Source organism: Leopardus geoffroyi, chromosome A1 (genome assembly GCF_018350155.1).
Source record: "Leopardus geoffroyi isolate Oge1 chromosome A1, O.geoffroyi_Oge1_pat1.0, whole genome shotgun sequence".
Lineage (NCBI taxonomy): Eukaryota > Metazoa > Chordata > Mammalia > Carnivora > Felidae > Leopardus > Leopardus geoffroyi.
The window spans coordinates 35,394,631-35,419,186 of record NC_059326.1 but is presented as its reverse complement, the minus strand read 5'-3'; the positions used below and the strand labels follow the sequence as shown (position 1 = coordinate 35,419,186).

The window sequence follows — 24,556 nt, the reverse complement described above, 5'->3', positions numbered from 1 at the left end:
CCCTATGTTTTGTTTTGTTGTTGTTTGTCTCATGGTTGACGCAGGAAAAAGCAGACTGGGCGATGCTTGGAACATTTTGAAATTTGCTTACATTTATCTTTGGTTGAAAAGTCCCCTAGTAGGGAACCATACTTTCCATATAGATTTCATGCAAATGTGAGGAGAATTTCAATTCATTCTCAGATTTTGGAGGGAAAACAATCTAAAGGCTTATGACTAGATTTGAAGTTCGTTTGAATTATAGGTACAAAAAAAGAATCATGAGACATGAACTTACATGAAATAATAATTATAGAAACTCCTTTTGTTTTGATCAGAAATAGCAACACAGAATCAGAAACACATCAGATTCACTGAGGCATATATAGCTGGTTTCTAAAGTATTAGTAACTTATGTGGGGAATAGTAATCACAAATTTCAGTCATTATTCTTCTTATCTTTTCAGGTATTTTTCATTCAACCTCCTAGGTATAGTGTTGAACATTCCATTTTCCTAGAGCAGTGAAAAAATATCTGTTAATTGGATAGGAAGTTTCATTTCTATCAGTATTCTTAGCCCATCAACAGAAACAGTTAGATACAGGCCACACAGCTGCCTTGGGTGACTTCCTAGGATGTGTGACCACCATTGGTGCTTAGGTTCTATAGATCATGTTTAAAAAGAAGAAAGAAAGAAAGAAAGAAAGAAAGAAAGAAAGAAAGAAAGAAACAAACATGGTATAAGGAATGTGGAGAGTGATTTCTCCCTGTTTAAATTCCCACACCTACATATCGAGTCCTGTTACAGCTTCTTTCTCCGTGATACCATCCCAATTTATCCAGGTCTTTCCACATCATTACTGGTTTCTTGAGTTAGGCCACCATCACCTCTCACATATGTTAGCAGGACAATCTCCAAACTGTCTCAAGTCTCGTCTTTCTCCACACAAATAGCCTATGGTCTTTCTAAAACCCAAACCATGGGGCGCCTGGGTGGCGCAGTCAGTTAAGCGTCCGACTTCAGCCAGGTCACGATCTCGCGGTCCGGGAGTTCGAGCCCCGCATCAGGCTCTGGGCTGATGGCTCAGAGCCTGGAGCCTGTTTCTGATTCTGTGTCTCCCTCTCTCTCTGCCCCTCCCCCGTTCATGCTCTGTCTCTCTCTGTCCCAAAAATAAATAAACGTTGAAAAAAAAAAATTTAAAATAAAAAAAATAAATAAATAAAACCCAAACCATGAGGTTAAGACTTTTCAGTGTAACCCACAGTCCTTACCATAAAATCCAACTCCTTCACTTGTCCCACCAGAATTTGCATGATCCTGTTGTTTATCTTTCCAGACTGCTCTTCTAGGTTTTTTTTTTCTTTTACAGTATATATTACAAGGTACTGATATGTTTGTAAATCTCTTCAAAATATGCTTTTCCTTTCTTTTGCAGATGCTGTTCCCTCAGATGGGAAAATCCTTTCTCTGCCCCCTGATTTCTTTCCCCCTATGGCTCTACCACTCTCCTCAGCTTGATTAACTCAGTTTATCAATGACTTTGACCTTAAGTCCTCACTAAACCCCCTTCTCCAGATTAGATTACTTTATTTTTCCACCTGCTTCCTCAATTTAGTCCTTATCACACCTTGATTTTGTCTTTGGTTTTTTAATTTACCTGCTAAAGCTCCAGGGCAAGGAATGCATTTTGTTAACCATTGTGTTCATATAATAGGTATGCAATAAACATTTATTGACTGAATGAAGAACCCTAGTCAAATAGGTTTGTCAGGAAAATGAAAACAGACAAGGAAAAGACAAAACAGACGCTGAGTGGAAGTGTCAGCAGTTACATATTTGCTATCACTGGGAGGAACTTTAATTTTCTTTGCTCGGCTTTCTTCTCCAAAGAAGCAAAAGTGCTAAAAGCACAACTTTGCAGAACAAAGCTTCTTGTTTTCTGACGACTTATCTAGCACTCTAAATTGGTCTTCATAAATGATATGTTATCACCATAAGCTCTTCCTCCAACTGTAACTTATTTAGTTTACAATGATTTTTTTTAAGTATTTCATGTATTCTTGCATATTCCTGTAAGAATTTTTTGAAGGACCTTTGACTTCCATCCCAGAAGAACAGACTATAGTTTAATTTTTGGAATGTTGTATTTCGTGATTTTGACCATGACTATGAAATGCAGTTGCCGAGACAGGAGGCAGCAACCAGACAATGTACTGAAGGGGACATGATGATTTTTTGGTGGTGTAGGAATTGTCAAATATTTTATAAATGTAGTTGAATTTGGCCTTGCTTACTTTTTATAGCTTCACCTTTTAATTGGGTAGGAGACATTTTCTGCCTAGCTTAACTCCAAAGGACTTAAGCCAAAATGAGGAAACTTTTTAATAAACATGGCTCTCCTTAAAAGATTTGTTTTTACTCTGTTTCCTAACAACTTAAAATGCAACTTAGAATGAACCCTCTAGTTATTGAATTGTTTCTGAAGGTCTAGTAAAACAAAGTAATTAGCAGAAAGATAGGGGAATAGATGCTCAACCTTCTGTCCATCCACTCGACCCTGTGGATCTATTGGACATTTCTTAATGAATGTTCTGTTGAAAAACTCATTATGTAAAATATTCAGCTTGCTTTTTCTTCTTTTCCTCCCTCCCTTCCTTCCTTCTTTTCTGTTGTTCTTTTGTTCTTTTTTCACTTACTGAACGTATGTGTCATTCAGTCCTACTTCCAGCAATGAAGACCCATGCACCATTAAGAAACTTAACATTTATGTGGGAAGAAAGAAGGTGAACCACTATTATGAAGTAGTTTGATAAATTCAGTGTTAGGGATATGTACATTGGAAGAGTCCTCTACTCAGTCTGGGCTCAGTCGGTGTGTTGAGAAAGAAGAATTAAGATTAGAAAAGGCTGGAGCTCCTGGGTGGGTCAGTTGGTTGAGTGTCTGACTCTTGATTTGGGTTCAGGTTGTGATCACAGAGTCATGGGATCGAGCCCTGCATTGGGCTCTCTGCTGAGCATGGAGCCTGCTTCTCTTTCCCTCTTCCTCTGCCTCTCTTCCCTACTCATATGCACAGACTCTCTCTCTCTCTCTCTCTCTCTCTCTCTCTCTCTCAATTGAAATTGCTTTAGGAAAGGCTATTTGGAGGAAGGGAGGCATGAGATGATAGTTTAGAATATAGGTAATATATAGGAAATACACTTAAGTGGAAAAGAAGAACAGAAAGAAGGGGGCAAAGCCAGTATACAAATGTGAGAGAATGAGACAGGAATACTCAGGAACCTGAAATAGTTAGGTTTATCTGGAATTAGAACTTGCATGAGAATTAAGCAGAGACTGAAAGGACTGTGGCACATAGGACACAGAGTTGGAGACATGGGAAGGGCCAGATGTAGAAGGCTTTTTTGTACAGGTCAAAATATGTTTTTGAACACTTATGTGCATTTCCAGGCATTGGCAATACACAAATTAGAAAAATAATCCCTGCTATAAATGAACTCAAAGTTTAGTAGGATAGGAGGACATGACAACAAATAATTGCAATAAATCCAATCCTGATTTATTTGGATACTATTCAAATGACTGGGAGCATGTGGAGAGTTTTAATGTCAGGAGAATGTGATTACATTGCATTTCAGTGTCTTTCGGCATTGTAAAGAATGAAATGGAAGGTTGTGAAGCCAGAGATTAAGACGTAGGAGATTCTACCGCACTGATTTAGGGAGATGAGAAGAAACTACCACTGGGGCAAGTGGTAACAGAGTTGTGTTGCATGCAAGAGATAGAATCGATAGGACTTGAGGATTATTTGACTGTCATGGGAGAAGGGAATGCTGTAGAAGAGGGTGCCTCTCAGATTTCTGACCTCAGAAATGGAGCAAGGAAGTTTGCTGTTCTTTTTCCTCTGTTGGAAGTTTGGCTTTTGCAGGGGCCTGTTGGGAAGGAAGTTCCTGCCTCTCTCCCTTTCTGTTTCCTTTGAGGAGGAGGGTTGGTTATTCAGCTTGGTCAGAGTTTGATGCACATTCACAATGATTTATGAGAGGGTGGGGCCGTTGTCCTCAAAATGAAGAATCAAGGAGAAGATCTCCCCTTCCTTTGTCTGTTCTTATGGGGAAGGGTTCTCTGCATCCTGTCTCCATCTGGGCTGTGAAACTGCCCTTGATGCTGACTGGGAAGCTGATACAGGCTCTGCCCTGTAGATACGTTACCCTGTTTCCTAAATGCTTGACTCGGGGCAAACAAGAATAAATAAGTAAAATTATCTTGGTAAATCTCCAGTACTGTACCCCAAAGCTTACGTTTTTGTTGTTCTTCACCAGCCATCAATAAAGGTGGTATTTTATCCCCATTCACCACTGATCTTTGCATATATGCTCTAGGGGCCAGAAACTTGGAAGCAGAGAGTTAGGTCCCGGCTTCTGACGAGTGACTGAGTGCTGCTCGCCACCATAGGGGGACACAGAGTTAACTGTCTTCTCCCTCTAAGTCTTTTATCCAGCCCCCCTTTCCTTTCTCAGGTGATGGGGTAACGTCTGCTTTTGCTCCAGCTCTAGAGCTTGATCATCATCTGCAATTTTCTCCTCTCTCATCACCAAGTTGCAGCAATTTCATCCTTGAAATGACCCTTGAGTCCATCACTTCCTTTCTATTTCAGTCATCCCAATTCCAGTTCAGGCTCCCATTATCTCTGACTTAGATGACTACAGAAGATTTTTAACCAGTTCTCTCTCCAGTTTTTTCTCACTGCTTTTGGAGTTTTCTTCAGTATATGCATTTGTGATCATATCACTGTTCTGCTCAAAAACTTCAAACTGGTTATTGCGTATGAGAACCACCTTCTGGGCACCTGGGTGGCTCAGTCAGTTAAAGGTCCGACTTCAGCTCAGGTCATGATATCAGGGTTTTGGAGTTTGAGCCCTGCAACAGGCTCTCTACTGTCAGCATGGAGCCTGCTTCAGGTCCTCTGTCCCCCTTTCTCACTGCCCTCCCTCACAGGCACGTGCACTCAAGCACAGTCTCTGTCTCTTTCTCTCCAAAATATATAAACATTAAAAAAAAAAAACACAAAAACAAAAAAAAAAACAAGAACCACTTTCCAAGATGTGATGCCAGACTAGACAAGGGTGGTGCAAAGGAACTGGTTTGGGTGGTGGAAGATTTGGGTTCAGTTCTGGCTGGGTCTAGTTATCCTTGTGACCTTACAAGTTACTCTAGCTACTTGTTTCTCCACCTATAAAACAAGAGAGTAGAATTCGATGCTCTCACAGGTCCTATCCAGTTGTACGTTTCTCAGTGGCCGCATTTCTACTTTTCTAGCCTCGTGGTTTTCTTTTTTTTTTTTTTTTTCTTTTTTCTTTTTCAACGTTTATTTATTTTTGGGACAGAGAGAGACAGAGCATGAATGGGGGAGGGGCAGAGAGAGTAGCCTCGTGGTTTTCAAATAAGGCTTGACTTAGAACAGGATAACACATTCTGCACTTTCTTATGTGTCATCACTTCACTATCACATGTGTTTAACAAGTGCTTCCTTTCCTATCTGTCACTGATTTCCTCTGTTGAGATCTTACTCATCTCTTAAGGCCCACATCAGATTCAACTTTCTCCACCAATCCTCTCATAATGGATTTAATCAGTTGGACTTAATCATTCCTTTGTTCTTGCTTTCAGAGCACTTGGTTTATAAATCATTGATGTTGTTCTGCAAGTGTCCAAGTATCTATTTTTTCTCCTTGGTATGCTATAAACTCCTTAATGGGGAGGGTGCATGTGTATTCTTACTTATATGTCTCCACCTTGACACTTTATGCATGGCAAGATCTTAGTTGATAAATATTGCTTAACTGAATGGACATGATAAACATGCTATTCATTAAGGAGCGTTGGTTTTCAATGTGGTCACTTTGGGGACCCTCATTCATCAGACTTGACTGATGAATTTTCATATAAATTTTGGAAGTTTTCAAAAATCACATTCAGCCTCAAGGAACAAATATTTAGAGAGTGAATGTACTCTAATCTTTAAATTAAATTCCAAAATAAAATATCAAGGAGGTCTAGCACAGTGGGAGACTGCTTGGATTAAGTGTAGCCCCTTAGAGTAACACTAATGGATAATACCCTCTTGCTTGCATGGTCTTTGCACTGTTCTATGGAATCATGAACAATATATTTATTTGTACTTTATCGCTTTCCAAGGATGTTTCAGTAACGTTCTTGTTTTGTCAAAAAAAAATCAACTTTTTTCTGAAATGATGTATTCTCATGCAGATTAAAAATTGCTTGGTCATTATACTCTGCATAAACTCTTACTTTAATGATGAAGATTCTGACCATGATGCTTCTTTACCCTAACTACTCATCAAACTGGAGTTAGAGCACAAAGCTCTAATTGTCTTTGTAAGCAGAGAGGAGTGATTAATTGCTGCCTATTCAAAAAGTCAGTTAATGGAAAGAAAAAGAAACCAGCCCAGTGTGGGATTCTGTCCTGCTTTTCTCAACCAGAAATGCTCATCGGGCACTTGTCTGTTTCAGACTCTTCAGATGTGGAGATAAAAACTTTAGCTAATTGTATCTTTAGAATGGGATAAACACTTGGGCTTTCTCTGAGTTTCAGCAGAGAAGTTCAGTGTCATTGATGATGCTTGCCATCTGAAATTGTACTTTCACAATCAGAGTAATTTTCCATTTAGGAGCCTCCTGCAGCAGCTGAACGCTGGCAGAACACTCCAGTCCCCTGTGCTTGATAACTTCATGGCCTTTGTAGCACTGAGGGTGAGGAAGACGGTAGAGAAAATCTTCTTATATCTTAGCAACTAATTGATTTAGTAGGATTCATGACATTCAACAGACATCCTTATTACTCGCGTTGCCTTGTCCTAAATCCATCTCAGACCACTGTGACATGGAAATGCAATTTCTTTCTGGAGTTACTTAAGTAATCCCACAGTGTCTAATAATGTCCACTGTTCAGTCTGTTTTCCCAGCGTGCTACTTCTTCAGTTTTGTGACCTGATTTGAGTGAATGACATGCGTTTTGAGGGGAGAAGAGCTGATGTGTGGACGATTTAAAAAACAGGAACTTTCAAAAGGAGATTTCATTTTAAAATGGGAGAAATGATGCAGTACCAAGATTTCGATATGCAAATCAGCCAAAATAAACCGTGCTATGCGGTGTTTGACATGCACAATGTCATTTAATGAGGCATAGTTATCCAAGTTATTTGAACTGCTTAAAAATCACTGTTAGCATCTGGTGAGAATCTGCCAAGTTTTACAGCTAATCTTCACACACACAGGGCTGCACATCGCTTCCAAGACGGAACAGACACCCTTGCTCATTTTGCTACCTGGAGTTCCTTCTCCCCCCTTCTCCTAAATTTTAAACTAAATTCTCAGTGGTCACTCCTTGATTCAGGAAATACTACTTTGTGCCAAAGTCCCTTTTACTTATGGTGCTATAGTTAAGTATTGGGAGAGGGGTGTGTACGTACCTGAGAAAGCTGGCTTGAGGTGGAGTTAAATAAATGGTGTGCAGGTGAGAAAAATAAAAGGGGATCTGATTTGTCTGGTGGGATGAGAAGGAGTTACTAGGAGATGTTAGTTATCAGTGATACAAATAACCATCCTGGCTATATTGTTGGGTAGGGTAAGATCTTAGAGTACAGGGAGAGAATAGAATATTCTAGGTGCAGGGCTCATAGAGGAGGCGGCCTTTAATAATTTATTCACATGGAAAACACATTTCTAAGTTGATTTTTAATAGTCACATTTGGGGAAGTTACCACATTACTTTAAAAATACAAATTTATCTAAGCCTAATCTATACAAGAATTGGTTTCCTTTCCTATATAAATATTGTCAAAATTTTCACCACATTGCCAAACCAATTTCTTCTCTCCTGGAACATATAAAATGGTTTTCTAGTGGTTCCCACAAGCAGAGTTTGTTTGAAAACATCATTCTTTTGTCCTGTTGGCTGGCCTTAATTATTTTTTATTTTCCTCTGGGGGATCAGAAGATTTGGCTGCTTTTTCTCCTTGAGGATAAAGCAGGAACTTCCAAATGCCCAGGAAAATAAATGTGTTCCTGACTAGGTGCCCAGTAGAATAATGTAGCTGAAATTATTGTTTTTTTATGATTATTAATACTGAATTATGCTGGTAAAATGGTCTAAGATCCTATGATGAGAAGAGCTGTATAAATATGAAATCACAGTGTTAAACAACAGCTGCATCCTCAAAGGATATTGGAAATTCACTTATCTAGATTTAAATATGAGAAAGAGCATGAAATGTGTTAGCTTTTGAGATAGGGATGTGGATAAATTTTCAGGTTCATATATAGTGATTATCTGAAGTCTATTCTGATTTATCCAGCTGGCTCTTCCCTACTGAATTGATAGCAGACTTTAATATACTGCATTTCTTTCATGTTTCAGCTACCATATGACTTTCACCATTAGGTAGTATGACACAGGGTGTGCTCTCGTAACAGCTGACCTTCAATAATTAGGGAACATCATCTTTGCTCTAAGTAAATAGAATACAAATGGCAGGCTTACTGTGCTGTTCCAGATTCTCTACATTTAAATTGGGAAATTTTAATTTTTTTAAATGTTTATTTATTTTTGAGAGACAGAGCACAAGCAGGGGAGAGGCAGAGAGAGAGAGAGAGAGAGAGAGAGAGAGAGAGAGAGAATTGGAAGCAGGCTCCAGGCTCTGAGCTGTTAGCACAGAGCCCAACATGGGGCTCAAATTCATGAACCGTGAGATCATGATATGAGCCAAAATTGGGTGCATGACCGATTGAGCCATTCAGGTGCCCCTGAACTGGGAATTCTAAAACATTCATTAGGAAAGATTTCTTTCATCTTTCTTTTTTCTTAAAAACTATTTAGGGTAAAAAGGTGTAGAATATTTATTTACCTAAGGCTAAGCCAAAGACCCCACAGGGGAGGCCAGTGCTATGAAAGGCTTATAGCAAGAAGGGGGTATTATCCTAGGGACCATGCCTAAGGGTGTTTCTTTTTTGTCCCATTCCTCTGGACTCTCACTCACACCACGTTCTAATGGTTGTGAGAGCCAATCTCACATGCTTCTTTCTCCATTCTCTAAACCATCACTTGAAATTGTGGAGACATAGGGAATTATGGAGTGCATGGGGGCAAAGCAGAGAGGGAATAACTTAGGTGACTATTGACTTATTTCAGCTTTGCATGTATCTTTCCAAACTCAGTTGGTGACATAGGGACCCTAGAATGGGTAATTTGGGGGAAGGAGGCTTTAAAACTTTTCCCATTATTTCTGAGGCATATTCATTTGAAGTTTGTAACTTTAAGACAGACCAAGTTTAGCTATTCATAAACCTCTATTAATTTTATAAAATTCCTTTGGAGTAGGGTTGTCAAATATAGCAAATAAAAATGCAATGAATAAAAATATTGCATGGGACATACTTATACTAAAAAAATATTCATGGTTTATCTAAAATCCAAATTTAATTGGCCATTCTGTATTTTATCTAGCAATCCTATCTAGGAGACATTTTGGAGTTTACTACCGTCCCCCAGTTTTCTTGGGTTGATCTTGATGTATTAACACTCAGGAAACATTTTAATCACCAAAGCAAAACAGCTACATCAGGGTAGGAGTCAGAATTCATCTGTGTCATTGGCTATAGGCCTCTTGATATGCCTGCCTTCCAGAGTTGTTTTTGGTAAATATTTCATATACCCTATTGAACAGAACAGATAGACATAGTTAGGGGTTTCTGTAAAACTCTCCCAAAGCTATTTCACTTTCTATGGACAATGTTGGCTACCACTGTGGAGAGAGGTGGAGACCAGTGGGAACGATCACTATTGCCTTTGCAGTCTCAGCAGCCTAGGAGCCTTGTTGACAGAAGTCCAGAAGGGCAAACACACTAGGGACAGCCTCAGCTCCACAGGCCCACAGCAGCAGGGTTGAGGAGAATAGCTGTGCCATAAGGGTAAGGCTGTCCCTCTGCAATGTCCATGTTTCCATCACTAGGAGTCTGGAACTCTTCAAGCTCCTGAGTAAGAGCTCACTCATCTGGATAACAACCCACTCTTTTTTATTTTAAAGGTTGTATTTATTCTTGAGAGAGAGAGTTCATGCAGAGAGGGGCAGAGAGAGGGGGGGGACAGAGGATCTGAAGTGGGCTCCGTGCTGACAGCAGAGAGCCTGATGTGGGGCTCAAACTCAGGAGCCACCAGGAGATCATGACCTGAGCTGAAGTCGGATGCTCACCCGACTGAGCCACCCAGGTGCCTCTGAATAAGAACCCGCTCTTAAAGGAGGAGAGAGCTCATGACCCATGAGGACTCCTCTTACCATGCCCTTTACTCCTATTCAGGTCACTTACTAAAAGAGGCCCAGGAATTTCTTTTTTTTTTTTTTTTTTTTTTTTTAATTTTTTTTTCAATGTTTATTTATTTTTGGGACAGAGAGAGACAGAGCATGAACGGGGTAGGGGCAGAGAGAGAGGGAGACACAGAATCGGAAACAGGCTCCAGGCTCTGAGCCATCAGCCCAGAGCCCGACGCGGGGCTCGAACTCCCGGACCGCGAGATCGTGACCTGGCTGAAGTTGGACGCTTAACCGACTGCGCCACCCAGGCGCCCCAAGGCCCAGGAATTTCAAATGATTCCAGACTCTCATCCCCATTGCCTCACTTCTTATCTCCCGAACCTTATTAATTTCTTCTGGAAAAAAGTTCAATCAGCTAAAAACCTCCCTATGTCTTAAACCTCTTCTTGGAAGTTCTTTTCACTTTTCTTGTCTAACTAAAGCCTGGCATTACTTCCTGTGGAGGTCCCTCAAATATGGCACTTTCCTCTCCTATGTTCCTTGTAGAAAGGGATAAAAGCAGGTTCGGCAGGTTGCTTACTCCTTCTTATCATTTCTAGATCATTCTTTCTACCCTCCTCTTCCTTAAAAATATTCAACTTTTACCCTCCATCATCAGAGGACAGTATCATTCGTACACATTTTGTTGCAACCATCCACTGCCCCATCCATCCCTTTGAATAATGCACTTCACCTCTCGAAGATTTTAGCTCACTGTCCCTCACACCAATACCATTCCTGTCACATTCTTGGTGGTTTCAAATCCAGGTATATGATCTCTCCAGTATTCTGTACTCTCTGTTTCTTTGCCTCACTGGACCTCAGTCAACCACTCCTCTGACTATAATCTGATCACTTCATTACCCATACACATCTGTTATCTCGATTTCAAACATCCCATTAACCGCTTACCACCCCATCCCTATCTCCCCAGTTTACTCCCTCAATTACAGGCTTCCCTATTATCTGAAAGAGCATTCCTATGAAACCTTTCATAAGCCAAATGGCATAAAGCAAAGAAGCAATTGCCATTCATTTATATGGAAACATTTTTGAGTGTTGCAAGACCCCCCCCCCCCAAAAAAAAAAAAACCCTCTCTTTGGCTTTTCCGATACCTTAGGACACATCTTGCTAACAGACGCACAAAATAAGTTGAAAAAGCACAGATGCTCACAGACACAGTTCAAAGCTATGGTGGCTTGAGGCTGAGATGCTGAGTGTAGCTCCTGGGGAAGGCGCATGGCCCTGCCGTTGTCACTGCTCTGTGTGTGCTGCCTCAATAACTGCTCGCTGCAAAACTGTGGTTTTTGTTTTTTCTCATAAAAGTAATAATCATCTTGGATTTCTTTCAGTTCACGGAACAGGCACTCCTGTAGGTCTTTCAACAAAGTGAAGTGGAGTAACAGGAACTTTCAGAAAGCAAGGGATACCTGTACGGCAACTGCAACAATTTTTCAAACCTCCCTCCACTACCTTTTCTCTAGCCCTAAATCCCTAACCTCCTCTCTTAATCCCTTATCTAGTTTAAAATATATAGCCCTGGGGCACCTGGGTGGCTCAGTCAGTTAAGCATCTGACTCTTGATTTTGGTTCAGGTCATGATCTCAGTGTTCGTGAGATTGAGCCCCACGTTGGGCTCCACACTCCCAGTGGGAGCCTGCTTGGGATTCTCTTTCTCTCTCTGTCCCTCCCCTGCTTGCATGTGCATGTGCTCTCTCCTTTCAAAATAAATAAATAAAAACTTTAAAAAAATCTATATATGGCCCATCATTGTACTCATTCACTTGCAAATACTCTCAACTCCTTTGCCCCCTTTCCCTTTGTTATATTGGGCTAAATCATAATCTTGGTTAAAACAAGCTTTCAGAGTATTTCTGTGATTGAATCCAGTCTAATATATGTGAGACAAAATGCCCAATCCCTGATGACTGGTTTCATTTTAAACACATAATCATTACTTTCAAGGTAGACCTTAATGCTACCAGCCATTTTACCAATCTACACATTCTCCCGGGTTCCTAGATTAGTGCTGTGTACTTCCTCTCTTTCATTCTTTCTGAACACTCCACCCCCCACCCCTTCCTAACTCTCACCTAACCACCCTGCTTTCTACTTCCCTGGTAAAATAAAAGTAATCAGAAGAAACCTCCACATGTTCTAATCACCTGTCTTCATCTTAACCCGTATACTCTACCTGCTTTTCTTTGACTGTAAATAAATGATATTCCTGGAGAAGACCAAATACTCCTTGAGTGATTAGACCCCATGCTGTCTCCCCTACTCAGAGACATTTCAGCAACTCTCCCCCACCTCCTTTTTTTTTTTTTTGTAGCTCGCTTATCCCCCTCTGTTGGATTATTCTCATTAGCTTGTAATTGTGTTGTTATTTTTCCAATATTAAACAAAAACAAAAACAAAAACAAAAACACCTCATGACTCTGGTTTCTCCTCTAGATATTAGATCTCTCAAACTCTCCAGAGAGTTATCTATGCTCACTGACTTGCTGTTTCTAATTACTCCACTCTCTTCTTAACCCACTCAAATCATCTTTAAATTCCCACTGTACCACTGAAACTGGTCTTATCAGGGTCACCTATGGTTTTCTTATGGCTTAATCTAAAGATTATATCTATATCTCATCTCACTAGAGTAATCAGAAGCATTTGACGTAGATACCCGCTCTGTCCTTGATATATTTTCTTCATTTGACTTCCAAGACACCACATTTACCTAGTTTTCCTTTTACTTTTAGAGGTACAGAACTACCATGCCCTTCATGTCTACAATTTCTAAACATTGGAGTGTGCCAGGGATCACTCCTTAAACTTTTTCTCTTTTCTATTAATTTTCCCTGTTCCCGAAAGGATATCATCTAATTCATGTTTTAAAATACCATCTACATGCATATGGTGTCATGTTTATGTCTCATGCCTGGACCGCTTCTCTGAACTTCAATATCCAAGTGCATCCAAATATTCCATATATACGATCCTTACCTGATGTTCCATGGGGATGTCTAACATATATAGCATACTCAACATTTCCCAAATAGATCTGCTCACATCCCCTCCACCCCACCTCCAAATCTGTTCTTACAGTTGTTTTCCATATCTTTATTAATGGAAAATTCATCTATGTACTTATTCTAGCCAAAATTTTGGTGTTATCATTGACCCGTCTCATTTTCTAGCATTCCACATATGATTTGTCCAAATTCTACTGACTTTGCCTTCAAAATATCTTCTAAATTTATCCCATTCTTACCATCTCCACTACAACACCTGAATGATGTGCCTAAATTAATTCAGTAGACTCCTGATTTTCCTGCTTTGGCTCTTACCCTTTTTGGTCTATTTCCAACATAGCAGATAGAGATATTGGGAAGTGTGACTTAGTTCATATCATTTTCTGCTCGCATGGTTCTCTTATCTTTTACTAGGCCATGTATTGTCAACTATACCTCTCTGACTTTATGTTCTACCACCATTGCCCTCATCCATTCCATTCTGACCACAGAATGGAGGCTTATCTACCCATTTAATCTAAATTTCAACTCCTTGCCTTCATCCCCACACTTTTTTCCTTCTTAACCATATTTATATCTTTTTAGACTATCTAACAATTCCATAAATTTCTTAGTTACTGGATATACTGTCTGTCTTCCTGATAGAATCTAAGCTCAACACAGGCAAGATTGTTAGTCTATTTTATCCTCTGCTACATATCCTTAGTGTCTTGGCACATAGGAAGTACTCAAATATTTATCAAATAAATGAATGAAAGTATGAACACTCATGGACGATGTTCCTGAATCTGTGAGGCATATAAAATGAACAACACTGTGGGTGTTATTCACTTTATTCCTGAGTATTTTATGGATGCAAACATACTTTTTCAGAAGACTTGGAAAATAGCCCTAGAGAAATGTATGTATTGGGGATCATTGCCTAGGGTGTGAGATAATTTTAAGAGAATGAAGGTTGTTTTTGTGGAGTAAGTAGCATTCTGGGGGCTAAAACTATTAGGAAAAAAAAAAGGCAGTTCCTTCTCAATGTGGTAGAATATTTAAATGAAGTGGCAGAGGCAGGGGGAGATTTATAAATAAAATGACCAACTTGCTTAGCTGTACATAAATCATCTTTCGTATTGAAAGGGACCAGGAATGACAAGATGCGAGTACTTGAGCAGAAATAAGGCTTGATTTGTCATTTTTCAAAAGGAGGTATTACTATATGGCCTACCCTGATTTTGTAGTGAGCTTCTGTTATTATCAAATGATATGGTTATAGAAATATACTGTAGCTTCTGAAATGCAACACAAATGCAAGGGATTATTTTGGGGTGCCACTGGCCAAGAAATGATCCAGTAGGGAGTGTGAAGCAATCAACAGTCAACAGAATGAAAATCCCAATTTATCTAGAGGCTTATTGGTGGCTATTAGGGAGAGGTAGAATGTGGTTAAACCAGCGTGGTCTGATGGATTATTGTGGTCTACAGTGCGTAAGAGGTTAAGGCAACTGATTTGAAATCTAATGGAATTTCTGTGTGCAGTTTGGAGTCTGCTCCCAGTTAACTCCTCGGGGCTATAATGTGATTTGAAGTGGAGGATGGGTTGAAGGCATAGAGCAGGTTTCAAGAATCTGCGTGCAAAGTAAACAGCATCTGGCCAATCACTTTGGTGGGCATGAATTCCAAAGAAGGGATCACCAGAGAGTTCATGATAAATGCCTTGGCAATGTTATAAATGTGAAAGACAAAAGATCGTAGGGCAACACCGAACAAAACAAAAGGTCGTGGGCTTAAAGGTTGAGCAGATCTTGGGGCTGGCTAATAGGAGTGGCAAATCCTGGTAAAGCTACAGAAAATGTGGCAAATCAAAATACTCTAATTATGCCCACACCCGGGTCTTGCTACCTTTGTAGTTATGAAGTTTTTCCTCATTTCCTAACCTCCTGCAGCAATTTAAGCCTGTCTCCTCTTTTATAGTGGTCATAAAATTATTCAGCCTCCTTTTAAAATACAGCTCCTGCATTTGACTCTCTGATCTCCTGCAGCACTGATTTCCACTGTGTGCAGAAGTATTTCATTTTATTGGTTTTTAAATTTTCTTACTGCGCCATTCATATGAGTACTTATTCTCATATTGTGCAATGGCATTTTAAGCCTAGAATTGATAACTTTGTTCCCCCTGTACCTTTCCTAATCTTAAATGGTGCAATTAAGTTCCTTTCTAACTATGCTCATTGTCAGGCTGGAGAAACCAGGTTTTTATAATCTTTCATTGCATGTCAGTCCTGCCAGACACCTTACCTCCCTCACAGGCCTAATCTGGACCTTTCTGCTAAGCACACTGAGCCCTACCCTATAATCACCACCAGGCAGCAATTGTGAAATACTTTGAAAATTGTGAGGTCATTACCTGACAAAATCTTACATTTAGGTAATGCTTTTATCCCTGAAGATACCTGTTGTTCTTTGCCAACAATCTCAACACTCCGGACAGCATCTGTGCATGTCGAAAATGTACATCAAAAAGTACATGTCAGTGTGTGTCTGTGTGTAGCTCCCTGAAAGGGGTTTGCCCCATCTTTGTGCCCCCTGCAAGGCAAGGGGGATAAGGATAGATAGAATGGTCTTGCGGGTCTCGTGGAAAGAAACCATGTTTGCTGTCGCTGCAGGCTGGTCGTTTTGGGTGGCCAACCAAAAGCCAAATAATAAAGCCAAATAAAATAAAACAGAACATTGAGCAGTTGCTAGAGGCAAAGAAAAGTGTCAGTCTAGGCTTTTGTTATGGCTGTGCCGTAAGCATCGGTGCATGGAAGCAGCTCTGGACTGGCACTAGGATGATGCTGTGTAATTTGAAGCAGGAAAAGCACAGATGCTGGTTTATTAAATATCTGCAGGTTTTAGTAGTCTTGTGTAGCTTCCTTTCAAAAGGAAGGGAAAAATCCCTCCAAAGGGGGTTCACAATTTTTGGTTCGCCTGATTTGAAGCTCTTTGGCCTGTGTGTGTGGCTCTTACCTCAGGGATGGTTTGACCAACTCTTTTATGAACCTGCCCAGGGAAGGTAGGGGCTCGTATTTTTGAGGACAGCAACAAAATTGCTTTGATGATATTTAATGCCAGCTTTTCAGACATCATGCATGGTACGGGCTTTCCCGATGATCAAATAATAACATGAAGCAAAGAAGCATCTGCTGGTATTACATGTTGTAAGGTCCAGAAATGCAGATGAATTTGGCAGAAGACACATAAATAGCCAGTGCTAGACTCTGAAATGCAGAGCCAGGGCTAGTGCTGAGACCCCTGGGACCATTTTACTTCTCCTCATACGTTTTTGTCTTGGGTGCCAAATTTAGGGAGGAGCTAATGAACTCAGCACTTGAGCGACATAATATTCCAAAGAAATTTTTAAGTCAAAAGTAGTACAAAAAAATCCACATTGAATAAAATATCAGAATTTTCCATAAAGGCAGCCCCAGGGTAACTGGTGTTTTTCCTTTTGCGTCAGAATCCAGTGTAGCTTGGCACGAGACTGTTGCAATTGTACAGACCACCCCATCCCGCATCTACTGGTGGTGATGACACCTAACTGCTCTCAGCTGCGTAAGACTTATTCCCTGGCACCTTTCTTAGGAATATCTCAAGTTTGGTATCTACGTTTCCAAGGAACCATTGAACTCCAGAGTGTAACTTATGTTTCCTTGGGCATTACATTCCTACCGATATCATGGAAGATACTGCTCAGGGGATTGAAAATGGTACTATTTTGTGGTGCTTGTTCTCAAGCTCAGATCTCTAATATATAGAGCAGTGCTGCATTTGAGTATTATTTTATTGTTTATATATATACTATATATACATACACATGTATATATAGTATATATATAAACTATATATATATATATGTGTATATATATATATATATATATATATATATATATAATATAATATATATAATGCACTGACCCAAATAAGAAGAAGAGAAAAGAATATAGGATTTTTACAGAATTTTTATAGAATCGCAATTACTTAAAATGGACAAATTTATAGAACTTGAGAATTAAGGGCAACTTATGCTCCTGATGTGACCTTGCAGTGATATACTGTGGACAAGTTCAGAATATCACATCTAGGGTAGTCTCACCACTCACTCCTCTTCTACTTAAGGCTCTACCTGAGTTGCTAACAGTCACAACAGAGCAGGATGGGGATTAACGGGACTGTCCATTCATAGTTTATAGCTCAATTGCAGAATTGGGCCTGGCCCAGAGGCCAAAACAGGTCTTCCTTTTTCATTCCTGTTGTCTTGAATTAATCTATCCAGTTACAAGAGGGTAGAGGATGGGGGGACACTGACTTACCTTATTCTTTCTTAGGAGACTAGAGGTTGAGATAAATGTTCATTGTTTTCAGGCAGACAGAGCCAAGAAACTGGGCCATGAATGAATAGAGCCCCTCCCCATGTTAATTCCACCCAATAGATAATAGTAGCCGGTGCAGATGAGTTTCTTACCAGAATTAGTCACTGGGAGAGAGAGCATATAAGTATAGGCTGGTAGATGTATTTCCTATAGAAGGCAGAGCTACTGATGAAAAAGCCAATTTTGTAAGCCTGGCTTCTTTTTCCTCATCAAGCTCCATGTACTTGCTTGAGACCATTATCCAAATAAGTAATTATCAACAATTTCAAGGGTCATGGTTATCAGCACACTGCGGAAAAGATTAGGTTCAGCTCTTACAGGTAAAACAAACAAAACAGAATAGAAGAAAAATTAACAGTGGCTTGGACAAGATGAAAATATATTTGTTTTCACATAAAAGTCTAGAGGTAGATAGTTCAAGGGTGCTATGGTGCCAGGACTCAGATCTCTTCTGTTCTGTTCTACCATTTGTGTCTTCCATTATTAAGGTCACCTTATGATACAGAATGGTCAGTCTAGCTTCTGTCATCAAACCACCACATTCCAAACAACATCAAGAAGAAGCAGATACAGAGTAAAAGGTGGACATTAGCTGACTCTTTAAAAAAGCATTCGGGACCCCTGGGTGGCTCAGTTGGTTAAGCGTCAGACTTCGGCTCAGGTCATGATCTTACGGTTTCGTGGGTTTGAGCCCCACATCGGGCTCTGTGCTCACAGCTGGGAGCCTGGAGCCTACTTCCGATTCTGTATTTCCCTCTCTCTCTCTGTCCCTACCCCACTGGTGCTCTGTCTCTGTCTCTGTCTCTTAAAAATAAATAAACATTAAAAAAAATAAAAAAAAATGAAAAAGCATTAAAAACTGCCATTTGATTTATGCTTGTATCCCACTGTGTAAACTTAGGTCCCTGGTCACACCTAGCTACAAGAGAAGGTAGAAAGGTGACATATTCTGCATGAGCAGAAATTGGAAGGAGGACATATTAAGGAAGAAGAAGAAAATAGCTATTGGATACCTAGCAGTCTTCGCATAAGAACAATTATTGGTCTCGGAAGTCTGAATTATGGTACTTCCACATTGGAAGGGCTGGATTCTCATTGATGCAGCCCAGTTAGTCAAACAGTAGGTGGCTGAAATTGTAAATGCATTGATTTTTGTGTCATGTTCTTTATCTTTTATCTTTTATAAACCTGTTTTTATTATCTGATTGCCTTATCAGAACATAATTATACTTAAATTCTTACTTCCTTTATATTTCTTAATGATCATCTGATTATTTTCTCTGTTACCTTTAACTTTGTCTTTCTAGGTAAAATTAGGTGTCACCTTGTTTACCACTGCATTCTAGTTCACTCTAACTTACAGCTGAACCTCACCCACCTCTTACTTTATAGACTATTTGAAAATATTCTAAAGCAATGTATAGAAATGCCACATGGATACATACACTCATATGTGAAACGTGAAGGGTTACACTTTGATTTTCAGTGGATATGCGTAAAACTTAATATCTACTTCAACATAACAGCAGGTTTAAGTTATTATTACTTTAACATTAAGAATGTATTTGCTCCTACCAAAAGCATAAAACGATTTAGGACTTTTGTGATTGTTAGCTTTAGAAAGTTAAGAATGTATGGTTCTCACGTTCCTTGAGGGATCCAAATGTCCATAAGTAGAATGAGGAAAAACATATCTACTTCCTGAAGACACTAAGTGATATACCACTTGAGAACACCACTATATTTTCATTCATATGGCTACTGGGCTAGAAATTGGATGAATTCGATTTATTGGTGAGGAAAGCTATCCAGATGCCCAGCATCTGTATCTCATTTAATGGAGTTTATAATTGTGATAATTGTAGAGTTCTAAGGATATATCCATTGAGAATGCCAAAGATATACAGCATCATTTCAATTTCATGAAGGTCAAAACCTGCATAAGATAATGTCTCTTATAATTTAGAAATAAGAGAGTCAATTATGTTAGAAGCTGCATAATGTTTATGATTCTCCAGCTCCTTGCTAGAAGGAATTATTAAACAGCCATGTGAATAGAGAGAAAATTCATCTGCCCAGGGAAATAAATGGTAAATTTAGCAATTTTGGAATGGGACAATATTAAGATATGGTGAAAATACTCATTTATTAAATTCTAATAACTTAATAGTAATAACTTTAATGATATCCGTTATTAAGGATATGGCAGCAAATTTCTCTTCTTCACTCTTGGTTTAACTCATTATTTTGGTCATCATATGCTCAGAATCTATTCTGTACTATTCTGTTTAGTCTATTCCTACATAATTAATGATAGTTAATAAATTGGCAGGAGGTGGAGCAATAAAATACAATCAGTTCATATTGAGACAACTTCAACTTGACACAAAGAAATATTCTATGTGCTTTCCTCTGGTGGATTTCCAGTTTCAGAAGTCCTAGACTGCTGGCCCTTACAACTTTACCTGGATGGGAGTCATAAATCTCAAGTCATTGATCCTCAAACGTAAGTGGCTATTTTTTTAAAATTTAAGTTCCTCTAATAAAGGTAGGATCTGTGCTTATTAAAGTTATCCCTATAGACTGTAAATTGTGACATTACATTCAAGATTAACAGTGTGAGGCCAGTGAGATTTTTGTCTTCCATAAATAAAAAAATAGTCTCAAAGTCAGACTTTAAGGATAGGCCAGGAGGCTGAAGCAAGTTCCTTATATCTTGTGGATCTTATTAAGGTTCCTTCTAGATAATTGCTGCTACATAAGCTAAATTTATCTGCCAATGAGAAAAAAAAAAAAAAAACGAAATCAATACAATTGGCCAAAAGAAAGAAAGCATATGATGCTCTTGACCATAGAAGTCATTACCTAAGTTGATAACAAGTAAGTAAATAACACTGAAATACAGCCAACTTCACGACCCACCAGAAAGTAAAGAGAACAGAGAAAGCCAAATGAATGGAGCAAACTTTGGTGCTTTGTTATTTGTTGCTTTGATTAGCACTAAGCTTGCTATGCTAGTCAAAAGACAGGAGAACCTGGGTGGCTCAGTAGGTTGAGCGTCTGACTCTTGATTTCAGTTCAGGTCATGGTCCCAGAGTTGTGGGATTGAGCCCCGTGTTGGGCTCAGTGCTGATGGCGCAGAGCCTGCTTGGGATTCTCTTTCTCTCTTCCTCTGCTTGTGCTCTGTCTCTCTTTGTCTCTGTCTTTCTAAATAATGATAAATAATACTACTAATAAAAAATAATAAAATCCTCATTCTTTAAAAAAAAATAGAACTGGAAATTTAGATTATCACCACACTAACATTTCCACTCATGTTAGCTTTGGTTCCAGTTTGGAGCTTTTAGGTCTCCTGTTTGCCTTTGTATTTAATGTTTGTAACCTTTTCTTTTCTTTTTTTTTTTTCACGTTTATTTATTTTTGAGACAGAGAGAGACAGAGCATGAACGGGGGAGGGTCAGGCTCCAGGCTCTGAGCGGTCAGCACAGAGCCCGACGCGGGGCTTGAACTCACAGACCGCGAGATCATGACCTGAGCCGAAGTCGGACGCTTAACCGACTGAGCCACCCAGGTGCCCCTGTAACCTTTTCTAATCATTATAAAATTAGATAGGTTTGGATGTTGTGAAATAACATTAACTTACGATTATTTTTTACACTTTTACTCTGTTAACATTTTACGATTTGTAAAGTAAATAAGGAACTTATAAAAGCACCTGTGGGGCGGCATGAATTGTTTTTCTGGAAAAAGAAAATCTTTATAATCTAAGACTACCTCAAGCAATGTGTATGATAAGTTCTTGATAAAAGGAGTATAACAGCAATCCCCATACAAATCTTTCTTAAGGCACCATGAATATACAGAATCAAAAACTTTCTGTTCTCTCCTTGTTTGGAAATTGTAAGCAGATCTTCCTCACTGAAAACGTTTCCATTGCTTGAGAGACTATATAGGACCATTTCAGTATTTTTAGCTTTCAGAGAGTTCACTTCTCAAGAAACATCTTGTCCCGAAGAAATGTTTGGAGATCCATGGCTGTGATATAAAAGGAAGTGCTGTGCAGTGAGAACACACTTTATGTTAACTCATCAGCTGGAAATGTCAGAAAACGTTCCTAAAAAAAGTGAACACTCCTGTTTTCTTTTAGTTTTTTTTTTTTTTTTTTTTTTTTTTTTTTTTTTTGCCGGGGAGCTAGTGACCAGACACATCCATTCAAGCTGTATCATCAGGACTTTCACGCACACACACATACAGACACGGACACACACACACACACACACACACAGACTCACATTTACCAACAAAGCTAATTGAAGATATAATCGCAGGACTAAATGTAATTTGCTGTCTCCTTGCTAGTGTCAGCTAGTGGCCACTTTGCTACAGGCTATCATTTTTATTGCCAGTGGGAGTCAGTGATAGGCATAGAATTATTGCCCGATAATGACACTATTACTGTGTGTCACTACTGTATTTGGACTTGGGGCTATTTGTAACTTGTTTGATTCCCAGCACAGAGCTGTAACTGAACAGAATATTCTAAATGTGCACATTTGTTATCCAGATACCATAGATCAGGGTCAGCGGGGAAGCAACAGACAGTACATTCAGGGCTGCTGTAAGCTCACGTTGAGTTATGTCTGTGCACCCAACTCAACACCATTCACTCTTGGCATTTTCAGGTGGCACAGCGTCTGCACTGGTAATTTGTGCGTATTTGTGATCAAAAGTAGGTCCAGTAAGGGAAGCCATATGGTTTGTCGTTCAAGTCTGATGCATTTGTGAAGTAGCAGATGCAAAATCGAGCACACCTGGAATTCAGAGGCAGAAGCCCTGACAGAGCAATCTGTTGTAGAACACTATGTATGCTTGAGGATTTGTGGGGATGAAGTCCCTACAGAAAAAAATCTGCCTTGATATAACCCACATCTTAATATATAATCTACAGTGGCTGTTGGGCTTTTTTTTTTTTTCATGGCTGGATACATTTACATTCACCTTAGTTTTCTGTGACAATTGAATAACTAGGGCAGCAAACACTTCCTTTACTTGAAGGAATAAAAAGAGTAGGATGTATCGTAAGAAAATTCAGGCAGTGCCTTAGCTATATTGTTTTGCAGTGTAGAATCTTTGTGAATATAGGGAGTGCACTTACCTATGATGAGTGGTATGTGTGGTCGTGGCTGAGTTGTGGAACTACATGTGGGTGGCTTCTTTTGCATTAATTTTGTGTTCTACTTGTAGTGGGAGTGCCTCTGGTCCAGAGGTAGACAGTGTCGCAGAATGTCACATGGGTTGTGCATACTAGATTATTAAGGTCAAATATTATTGTATAAAGCGGGACTCAGGAGGGAATTGAACCAAGGCACAATCTGATTCTAGTGCATTTGGCAGTTAAAAATCCCTCTTCTCTCTCTATTGTGTGTTCACGTAGTAACTCTGAATAACTGACAATCAGGGGGATAGTATAGGCACAAACAGACGTAGAAGCTTCACGATGTAAGGATATATAGAAAAGACTCCTTTGGTTAGCATGGTATGTCAACATTTGAGCTGACACCTGAGGATACATTAACCCATCTTAGAAGAAACTTCAAGATATTTTTTGCCAGTAAGAAACAAGAGAACAACAAAAAAGAGCAAAGATAGCTGCAGTGGTCAAAAGATGTGCTTCTGTGTCCAGAAATTGTGTTAGCTTAGGGGAATGTCACTGTGTAGATTAAGAAGAAATTTCAAGATTTGACAAGTTTTATGTAGTTTAAAATGAGAATTATATTAAAGGAGAGTATCATTATCTTCAACTGATACCATATTCTAGTAGCACTTACACAAACTGAAAAAAAGTGAACCAAGCAAATTTTGAAGTAAAAGTCAACAACGGGTTTCTTTCTCTTTCTTTCTTTCTTTCTTTCTTTCTTTCTTTCTTTCTTTCTTTCTTTCTTTCTTTCTTTCGCGTGGAAATAACATATTAGAAAATTCTTAAAAATGGGGAGATGTTGAGAAAGCAGTGTGGGGTAGAGAGACAAATCTATACAGGTCATCTGGGCTGATAAGACTAATGGATAAGACTAAGAGGTTGCTCAACTGTGGGAGGAAACCTGGTACTTTAACCCAAGTGTGAGGGCAGTCAGCAACAAGAAAGACACTGACCAAATGGAGCTAACTTCTTGATCAGAGTTGTCCGGTTGATGAAAGATACCCTCTTCCTGGTTGCCTTGGCCATAGGACATTTATCTTATGTTAATGGCATTATAATTAGGAAACAAACATGCCAATTTTTAAGAGGGTGGGGCACCTAATTACCTCCACTTTTGGGAAATTCTGGGAGTAATTTGGGAGATTTTTGCCCCAGAAGGTATGTAATTGATGGAAAGAATATTAAGATAAATTAATGGGAATCCATGGACAAGAGGGCTTCCAGTGCTTTCTACTCCTACCCTACTCAATCTTATCATCTCAGTATTTTATATCCACCTAACTTCCCTGGTACTTACTATCATCATGGCAAAGAAATCAGAAACTCTGGACTGGGAAATGCAGAAGCTCATATTCTTGGGGTCCTGTGAAGGGTTTGGAAAAATCTAGGTAGTCACTGGTTGAGTTTCTCCCTCATCCTTGACATCACATCCATAACATCCCCCACAGCTCTGTGTCAGCTAGTTGATGCTCTTTTTTTTTTCATGCTATTACACACTTGGAATGTAGTTACCAGGGCATATGTTTTGTTTCACTAGTAACTATGCCACGAAATACCGATCTATCTTGAGCAGCTACAAAGAGGATC

The 24,556-nt window shown here is 39.3% G+C and overlaps 1 long non-coding RNA gene across 7 annotated transcripts in view; it reads left to right on the top strand.

Moving 5' to 3' along the window:
- Positions 1-24,556, top strand: part of LOC123598296 — a 157,107-nt gene that overhangs the window by 119,492 nt on the left and 13,059 nt on the right. For all 7 annotated transcript variants that reach the window (XR_006712535.1, XR_006712528.1, XR_006712537.1 and 4 more), the window contains one exon: positions 20,105-20,278. This is a non-coding gene — a long non-coding RNA (uncharacterized LOC123598296). The remainder of the gene's footprint in view (positions 1-20,104; positions 20,279-24,556) is intronic.